Below are 10,798 nucleotides of genomic sequence, written 5' to 3'. Positions count from 1 at the left end.
AAGAAGTTACCACATAATGATGATAAAGTAATACTGGATATTTTTCTACTAAGCCTCAACTAGATATCTCTGTTTTTGTATACAACATCAGCTCGAGCTGAAAGCTTCACAAATATAACACAGGTCGCGAATCAAGGGTTGATACTGCACAAATGTGATGAATGTCAGTGTTTTCTCTTTCATTTAGAATGATAAATGACTTTGTTTTTACTTACCCATATACCAACTTCATGTTCTGTTGCTTTGGTTGTTGTTGTTGTTTACGTGCTCACATCTACATAGAGTGAGTTAGTTTAATTATGAATGAGAACGAGAATTTATTTTACTTGTAAGACAGTGTGCAAATGACTTGTAAGACAGTGTGCAAATGGTTTCAAATTAATTTTTCATTTGTTGTCACTTGTCGATTTATGTATTTAGTAAGATTTGTTCATGTGTGACGATCGCTCCAAATCCATATGGACGAACACGTCATTCATCGATTTCATTGCGAGGTATTTGACCTCTATACGATACGTTTTGTAAACATTGCATTCTTTTGAAAAGGCACACCATAAATGAATATATAAATCAAAGGTTTTCGACATCTGATGATTTCTACATATAGACAATCACCGTAAATAATAGTTTACAATAGTACTTCTGTTGACAATGCAGTCAAAATAAGATACATGGTGATAATTTGGTGAATGCAACGTTTCCTTGAAAAATATGACATGTAAGACTCCATGCACATAGCTTGTCTAACATATAAGCAAATAGCGGAAGACTTCTAGAGAACCTGAGAATAAACATGCTAACAAGTGTCAACACAAAAGTTGGTGAGTTCATAGTTTTAGTGTTTTGCATAATCTGTATATAAAAGTGGATCACAAGATTTCAGTTGTTTCATCCAGAAACGTTTAGTAATAGATTCTACATAACAGAGCACCCTGGTAACTAAACTTTAACGTTATAATGATAAATACCCCATTCGTTTTAATACACGCAAACCAACGTGTCCTAAACTCAAATAACACACGTCCGTTAAAAGGCTAGTGCTCTAGCTCGGACGGGGATGTCAAGCCCTATGGATCCATATACTGTTATTCGCGCCCACCAGTCCATATCCTATGTACTGGCAGTTACTAGTTACCAAAGCTAAGGGATTTTCGGTTTAAACTCAGCGTAGAATTAAGTATGTACTTGTATCCATTGCGTTTAAATATATTGCATGTATTCTCAGCCCAAAAATATAGATTGTAAAAGTAATTAAAAAGGGAGCAAATGAAACTCACCTTAGCAGCACATAAAGTTGTTCACCAAAACGTGATCGAAACTCGGAATATCAAATAACCGTAAATCTCAACCTAGAGAACATATGTTGGTCAATAAATGTCTATCAAGCTAGGTCAGGTCATAGTGTTTCACAATCCTAATGCTCGAGATCAACATACAAAAGTTATCCAAAGTCGTTTTAAAAAGTCAATTTTGACAATAGTTTACAAAACGAGACGTACCTTATATAAGGATTCATTTACTCGGTTGGTAATATTCAAAAATCTAATTTATCAATCTTACACACAAGTTGTTTAAATATTAATTGCAGATTCAAAAGCATTTCCAATTAACGTCAATTATAATTCAGTTGATCATATCTTTTAATCCGTTCATCGAAACTATTCGATATCTAAATGAAAAGTTATTGATTTTTCGCCAGCTTTCCAAAAACATGTATATCATATACCTTTTACCAGTAATATATGTATTTAATTTGTGATTCATTATAAACTGTTTAACGATGAAATTTAGCATACAAGCATGTATCAATATATATACTCGAGCACTAGTCAGGGATATTCTATTAATATATAATAGATAAGATATAAATGCTTACGTATCAATATTGTGATTCAATATTGTAGGAAAGTACGTAGACGTAACAGAAATGATAACACTAGGTTTATCTTGCAAACAATATCCATGAATATTACCCATAGCCCCCATAGCTATAACCCATAATTTCCTTAGTTCTATCCCGCTCGAAAACCCATTTTTGAAAGTGACATGCTCATAACCTCGTCGTAGTATTTTATGTGTAATACTAATTAATAATACTAATAATGATAAGATTAATAATAATATTAATCTTAATAATAATAATAATAATAATAATAATAATAATAATAATAATAATAATAATAATAATAATAATAATAATAATAACTACAGAGGGAGTAATATGTATTCGGATATGTGTGTGTGTGTTAAAAGTGCAGGAACCAGCTCGATTTATAGATGTTTGCTGAATCTGATGCCCATGCGAGTGCATGGGATTTTAGCGCAAATCTCATGCACTTGCATGAGATCATGCACTCGCATGGGTTTTATGCCTATTTCCCATGCGATCGCATGGCCGTCAGATCCAGCTCACATATTTTTTTTGTTTTCTTGTTTGTCGACATAATTAAATATAATATATATAATATATATAATTTAAATAATTAATTATATATTATATTAAATTCATGTGCATAGTTGACTTATAATTTTCGTTCCGATGACTCGTACGTTGTCACTCGACTTATGTCCCGGTTCCGGTTTCTCGAACGCATTTTCGTACGCTTAGAAAACTCGCAATTTAAGTTTTGTGACTCGTACCTTTGTCAAAATATAGTCTTAAATTATCAATAAACTATATCATTCAAAGTGTATCTTAAACTTTCGAGTGTTTTGGTTATTTACTTCTATAAATCATTGTCTCGCTATTTGTTGATATATATATAATAACAAATCGTTTTATGACCAAGTTAATATATATTTTCAACATTCATAAACACGTTTTAAATATACATCGCAAGTTATTCATACAATTAATATTCCAACTTATCATATATATTCAAATAAATATTTAAACCAATAAGTTTAATGTACGGTATCAAACAATTAATACATTGTTACGTTTTCAAGTTATAGTATATATATATGTATCTATATACATATAATTGTTCGCGAATTTTCAAGAACAACCGAAAGGTATTTGAATATATGAAAGTAGTTCAAAAATTTTGAGATTCAGTTTTACAGACTTTGCTTATCGTGTCAGAAATATTAAACCATATCGAGAATTTGGTTCAGAATAAGTCGAAATTTTCCGGGTCATCACATCATGTCTAGGCGTCACTGCTACATTTTTTCACATCTGGTTTGCGGCTTGGGTGGATTGTTTTCAATGATCATACACGCGTCCTTAAGCAACATGGCGTTCTCTCTGTTCCTCATGTGTTCTTAGATATATATGTGTGTATAGTCTTTGAGCTCAATTATATATGTCTGTTCTAGTTTATGAATCTTGTTCAGATCATGGATTGCATTATGGGATATCTCAATACAATTTGTGACTCCATCGTTATTCAGGTTCGTTATCAGTGCTACACCTAGTTAACGATTATGTCTTTGATAATTTATCTCATATTACCTCAAAAGATTATTGAATATTCTTTTTGGATGCATATATCTATGGACTTGTAGGGAGAATTTTTTTATATCCTTGAGATAACTAGAGAACATCCATTTGTAGCTGTTCGGGGTTTGTAGTTTTTGTTAGTTGATTTTCAGTTTCCGATTTGTGATGTTACTTTGGAAACAAGGATTTTCAAATGAGTTATAGTAATTTTGTTTAGATTAATTGGATTCAAGTTGTAATTTATCAAAAGATTCACAGCAAGGTTGTAAAACTCGCGACTCGGGGAGAACTTGACAGGAGGTTTTTGAGGAGTTCTCGGCGACTCGGGGAGAACTCGGGGGAGAGCTCGGACGTTGATTTTTTAATATAGCTATATATATATTTTGATAATATATAAATAACAGGGACTGTTATTGTCATGTTATCAAAGGTTCAAGAGTGATTATCAAATTTGTTCTTTTTATTAATGTTTGGTAATAGTTGAGGGGCTGTTAATGTCATTTGATAAAGAACAAGAAATTATTAAAATATTTAAAATATCACTTTTTATAAACGTCTAAGATCTATACATCCTACCAGATCTAAAATTCAAAACACACGCTCCCTTCCCTTTATATTCAGATACAGTGTCAACTAAAAACCCTAAAATTTTGCTACAAGAATTTGTGGTCTTGCTTAATTCACGACATGTTTCACCTTTTTCCTTCTTCTATTATCTTCCTTTTCCTTTTCTTGCTCTCCTTCCTCCTCTTTAAATATTTCAGGAAAGATCTGTGTTTTCCGATGTCGTTGACCACCGTTTGACCGTCGTTGACCGGCGTTGACCGAGTAATTGGGCGAGTTAGACACTGATTTCGGGTTATGATCTTCCAGCCGATTACTCAGCCGAGTTGGCCGAGTTTTGCAACACTGATTCAGATAATAATGTAAAAAATTTTGTTTGTAGACATTGTTGTTTGTCTATGTTACATTTGATTTTGAATAAATATGTGGGTTGTTTACTTTTTTCCTAGCATGTTTAATATTTAATTTTGATCATTCATTAGCTAGTTTTGGTAGTAAAAAATTGAAAAATTATAATATTGTTCTTCAAATAATGATGCGTGGGAATGGGAATGATAGTCGGTCATTTAGACGTGTTAAAAACGGGGTTTAAAAGACCAGTTGACATGTATGCGCGCTTACAATATAACAAATCTAATTAAGAATATTTAGACAGGTTGACATGTATGCGTGCCATAAGGTTATGCTCTACATAACTATAAGCAATTAGACCTCCTCTATCTTGACGTGTTAAAAACACGTCTAAATAACCTTTTTAACACGTCTACTTGACTTTTTATGTAGTAGTGGTAGTCGGTTAATAAGGTAGGTAGTGGAAGCAAGAGCTTCAGGCCAAAAACTTTTAAGAACTTTTGATTCAATTAATAAAGCTCTTGTCATTTAGAAAAGTATGGGATTTTTTCGTTCGGATACTCCATTTTGTTCGGGAGTATGAGCACAGGAGGCCTGATGAATAATTCCGTTATTTTTCGCAAAAACGTTTCATTAATGTATTAACAAACTCCCCCCCCCCCCCCCCCCAACCCCCACACACACACATTATCGGATCTTAGTATTTGTCTGTTTTTATCATTTTATAAAATTGAGAAAATTTCTCAAACACTTCTGATTTGTAAGTTAAAAAATAAATTCAAGTCATTCGACTATGATCATCAATAAATAGGACAAAATACCGGTAATTGTTTCCCCCATTAACCGGATTTGGACCCCACACATCGGAATGAATCAAGGCAAAAGGTACATCCTTTCTAGTATTACTAGGTTTAAATGTACTACGGTGACTTTTAGCCAAAATACAAATTTCACATTTTAACATAACATTTGATGGAAATAAACTAGGAAATAAAGCATGTAAATATCCGACTGACGGGTGACCCAATCTCCTATGTCATAACCAGGTTTCCCTCGTAGGTGTTCCGTGAGCAAGCAACACGGTACCTTGTTGAGAAACCTCTTCAACATAGTATAACCCTCATTTTTCAGTGCCACGTCCAATCAACAGTCCCGTCCGAATGTCCTGCAAGATGCAGAAAGTCGGATACATTAAGACTTTACAGTTTAATTCTTTTGTAACATGACTTACCGATAACAGCTTATGAGATAAAGCTGTAATATATAGACAATTAGGTAACTTAATAGTTGATGAAATTTCAATAGTACCGCCACTTTTAACTTGAACAATTTCACCGTGAATCTTATTTTTCCTAGGTTTTGTTTTAAAAATAATATCTTTTTCGTCAAAATTCATAGTATCCGTTACCCCACAATCAAATATCCAAGTTTTAGACTTAAAATTATTTGAGACAATGTTTACTTCGGAAGGATCTCTTTGTATTTTAGTTAGGACAGAGTACTTATTTTGACACGAAATCAGTTTGGACTTGTTTTGTACATTATTATTAAATTTTGTTATGTGTTTGGGCTCAATTTTCGATTTTGGCCCACTTATAATTTTGATAGAGTCATGTGTTGGCTTGTTTACATACTTAATATTAGTCCAGCCCATAACTGTGGGCTTACCACATTGTGACCCATTAAACGTTTTATCCTTTGACCTAGCACGTCTACCTAGGTTATCCCCGGATCGTTCCCTTTCATCCCCAAACGGTTTTGTCCAGTTCCCCATTTTTATCATCTCTAGATCGCATGTACAATATCCTAAATTTATCATCTCTAAATTGTTTATCATCCCTAGACTCGCTATGCAGTATATCAGTATCATCCCTAATTTTATCATCTCTAATCTGATTTGGCTATTCATCTTATTATCTTTATTTTCATAAAACCTAGATTTTGTTCTACTTATATCTGTAAAATAAGAGATGAAAGGTAAAAATTGTGTACCATTGGTTTTAGAGGTGGATGCGATACCGATGAAGCCTTGATCGGTGTCAGTGGCGGCTTGAGTGGTGGTTGGCTCGTTTATTGTTGCTACTACCGCCGCCTTGCCAGGTTTCGTCCACCATTCTGGAAACCCTTTAAGCTTGAAACACTGCTCCTTAGTGTGTCTTGATTTTCCACATTCGGTGCACTTTAACTTCGATTTGTCAATTCGAGGTGGATAACCGGTACGGTGTGGCTGTGATGGTTGAGATGATGGGTTATACGATGGTCTTTTTTCGTCAATTGCAACTAATACAGTTGCAATTCCATGACTGGTAGAAGATTCATTGGTTGTTAACCCTAAAATTTGTTGATGTGCAGCTTCTTTTCTAACAGCAGCGTATGCTTCTTCTGCTGTTGGTAAAGGATTTAATCGTAGCATTTCTCTTTTGATAGTGTCATGCTTTCTGTTTAAAGCATTTAAAAATTGGAAGAGTTTATGCTCAGATCTGATTTTGTTGTACTTTACGATATCGGATGCATTGTCCATGGGATTGGGATCTCGTCTTTCGAGTTCTCCCCATACACCTTGCATCTTTATCCATAACTCTTCCAGAGTCATGTTTGATTGTTCCATTTTGATAGCTTTTACATATAAATCGTATGTTTGCAGCTTATCTTGACCACTACTGTAAGTGGTAATGAGAGCATCCCATAGTGACTTGACAGTTGGAAACGATGTCAAGTCACTTGCGAGATTAGGCTCGATGTTTTGAATTAGCCAGGAAAAAACCACAAGGTCCTCGTGTTCCCATTGACTATAGCTTGAATCGTCGCTTTCGAGTCCGTTTGAAGTTAAGTGGTTTAGGAGGTTTTTTGATTCACCTCCTATTGCCACTTTCATCATTCGGGACCATAGCGCATAGTTATGGCTATTCAGATTAATATTAATCTTCAAGCTGCTGGTCAATTTGAGTTTAGGTTGAAAATTCATGCCATTTTTTAAAAAACAATTCGAGTTGGGTTTGAAAATCAGATTTGTTACTTGAATCACTTGATGATTCAATTCGGGATCGATACCGTTAGCTCTGATACCATGATAAAATTAAAAGAAATTGATTGTTTGTATTGATAACTTTGATTATTTGATACAGATACAATTGGGTTGTATGCTTACAAGAGATTGGTGTTTTATACACAAAGTATCCTAACAGCTATTTCTTAATATGGGATGGCTCCAACACTACTTTGGAACCCCCATGTACAAATGAGGAAACCTGCTGAATTGTTGATGCACTTTGACGCGTTGTATTGGCTGCTAGTTGATCTTGTGACATGTCCAAAAGGGAAATGATGAACTTAACTTTCCGATCTCCAAAAGTTACCAAAATAGATAATTTGACTTCTTTGTTTTGTTCCTGTATTCTAACATGACAATGATAAATTATTACGTAGTAGTAAATATTATGTAATTGTGTCTAATTTCGTTTTTTATTGGCCGGAAACAACAATAGCTAATGTTTTATTTTATTAATGTGGTATAGACACTTTTGTCTTTTTACTCTGAAGGGTTCGGGTAAAATTCTCTTACTATTTTTAAACGGTAAATACATACATTCATTTTTAATTAAAGAACTTCTGGCAGAACTGTATCAGGGAGTCTCCTCCCCTATTGCATAACCAATTCAACATCTTAAGTTTTTTATGTCATTTGAAACGGATAACTATAACTATACTCTTTACATAGTAGTAATATGCACCTACTACTTTTACTGTATTAATAAATATGAATAAAAGTTTTGTTGACCATCGCTTTAACGGCTAAACTTATAATGTATACATGTAAGGCATATAAAGGCACAAGATGTTAAATGTTAACATTGTGGGAAGTTCGATTGTTTTGACTCAAGTTTGCGATGGTGAAGTTGATGCTGCGAAGATGGGTTTTAAGTCTTCAAAGAAGTCGGTGGTTGAAGAGGAGGTCACAGTGCCCAGTGTGCATGATATCGTGGATGATGAAGACGAGTCGTATAAAAACCTTGTCTTTTAAGCGATTTGCGATGCGCGGCTTGATATCTCCTTCATCGGGAGCTCTAATTGGAAACGGTTCGGGAGATGTGTTGTCTTACTCCTTTGAATCTCGTTCCGATAAAGATGTCAATTACAATAAAATTGACGGCAAGGCATCTTAGCCTGTTATCAAGGATCGTAAGAGTAAATCCGTGATTCGGTAGTTCTATTCTTGTGGTGGTTTGCCTCTCTGTTTAGCTAGCAGCTTTGTTTGATTCTTTGTTACGCTTGTGATTCTTTGTTTTGTTTGTATGCGGGGTCGCTTGTTCGGTTTTTGTATAGTGATCGGGTTTTGAAAAGGCTCGTATCTAGTTAGCGATAACTCGTGTCCTTCATTAAAGTACGTTTACTACTATCGAACCTTGCCGTTTTGATTGTATTATTGTTTGTCTTTTCAACTTTCAATAAAAACTTAATATATGGTTTCGTTATTTTTGAAAAATAAAAGGTACTACGTAAAAGCATGTAATAAATAAAAGTATCATGAATATGTTAGTAATTAAAGCAAGGCCAACTTTTTGTGAAATCTTCCAAAACTTATCTATTTCTCTGTGACTTTGGACCATGAAAATTGTATAAGGCTTATTGGATTTACAAGGTCCAGCTAGAGTTTAATGAAACAAGGCCCAGAGCCATAATCATTGTCCATGTTAGACGCAAACAAATCCCAATATAACGGGTTGTTTTCACTAACAGGAATACCGGATTATCCATATTCAAAACCACCCAATTAGTATTATCTATATATCTAATAGACAAAATCCTGTAGCACTATTTATCAATAGTAACTAGGAATATTTTCGTCATTTCACTTTTTTTTTTGTCTCCAACGATAAAAAAAACCAACTCTCATAGAAGAACCAACCCTTCAATGTAACCAAAAGATGTCGGAAAAAATTCCTTTTTACCAAAAAAATCAACTAACTTTTTTTTTCTTCCTTTTCTTCCTCAACGATAAAGGAGACAACTTTCTAAAAGGAACAACCCTTCAATGCTACCAAAAGATGTCGAAAAACATTCTTTTTTTACAAAATAGATCAACTAACTTTAAAAAAAACGAACGCTAAAAGAAACAACTTTCACAAAAGGAACAACCCTTCAATGTTAGATGTCGAAAAAAAAATTCTTTTTTACAAAATAGATCAAGAATTTTTTTTATAACTCGCATTCAAAAAGGAGCCCCCGGCGCGAAGCGAGGGCTCCACAACTAGTTAGTAGCATTTTACTTTTCTACTTACGAAAACGTAAACTCAGGATGATCTCCTTTCATTTATAATCGGTTTTAAAAGATAGAATAGATGTTTTTGTTCGGATTACCTGAAAGGACGAGTAATCCGACTCCATACTCTTATGGGCAGTCCAGCAGAATTACTCCATGATTATTTCTAACCATTTTATGACTACCACTAAATATTCTTTCTAAGTAATATTTGAACCTGAGATCTCTTACAAGGAACTCAGAACCCCAATCACTAGATTATCTTGTAATGGTTTATACCGGTTTCTAACTCGCAAATTAAGAAATTAATATTAAAAACTAATATGGAATAATTTAATAAATATAAATACTTGAATATAAATTAACAATTAATAATTAATAATTAATAAGAAGAATATTATTTACAAAAGATAAAGTAAAGAATAATAATAATAATAATAATAGTAATAAATAACTGGTATTAATATCGATAATTTGTATATTTATAATAAGAATAAAAATTAAATAAAAATTAAAAAATTAATTTTTATTGCATTACGAAATCAATAATTTGAATTTTATGACCTAATCATCAGTTAAATCAATAGTAAAATTATGTTTTTTTTAAAAGCTGGGTTTAGAATCACTGACGAGATCGTAATCACCCCACACATACACGTTTCTAGACAGAAACCTAAAACGCATAACAAAGACTCGATTAAATATTACACATGTATTTTTTTGTTAACTTTTCAGTCTTAAATCTTATTTTTTATCCATCTTTTTGTCTTACATATATAAAGTAGGATCGTAAAAGAATTTTATCACATTAATTTTTTCCATTAATGGAAGTGGACAATTAATTTGGGACATTCCAAAAAAAAATACTGAACTATAGAATTGGGACGGAGGGAGTATTTAACAGTGGAGTTGAATGTAACACTCTAATTTTAACTTTCATTTAATAGGTAAGTTAGAGTTATATTAGAAGTTACATTATATTATATTAAAGGTATTAATTCATGTATTTACACCTCTTTTGTTTCTTCTTTCATTTTCACTGCCTTAAATTGTTTGTAAAGATATATAAAATATTGAATTTAATTTAAGAATAATTAGGTAAAAGTTAGTCGAGATAATGATACATTAACACATGTTTCCTATTAGTGACATTCAGGCCAGTCCCGAAGATTTATGGG

Source organism: Rutidosis leptorrhynchoides, chromosome 10 (genome assembly GCF_046630445.1).
Source record: "Rutidosis leptorrhynchoides isolate AG116_Rl617_1_P2 chromosome 10, CSIRO_AGI_Rlap_v1, whole genome shotgun sequence".
Taxonomy (NCBI): Eukaryota; Viridiplantae; Streptophyta; class Magnoliopsida; order Asterales; family Asteraceae; genus Rutidosis; species Rutidosis leptorrhynchoides.
The sequence above is the reverse complement of the archived record's forward strand: the minus strand, read 5'-3'. Positions refer to the sequence as shown.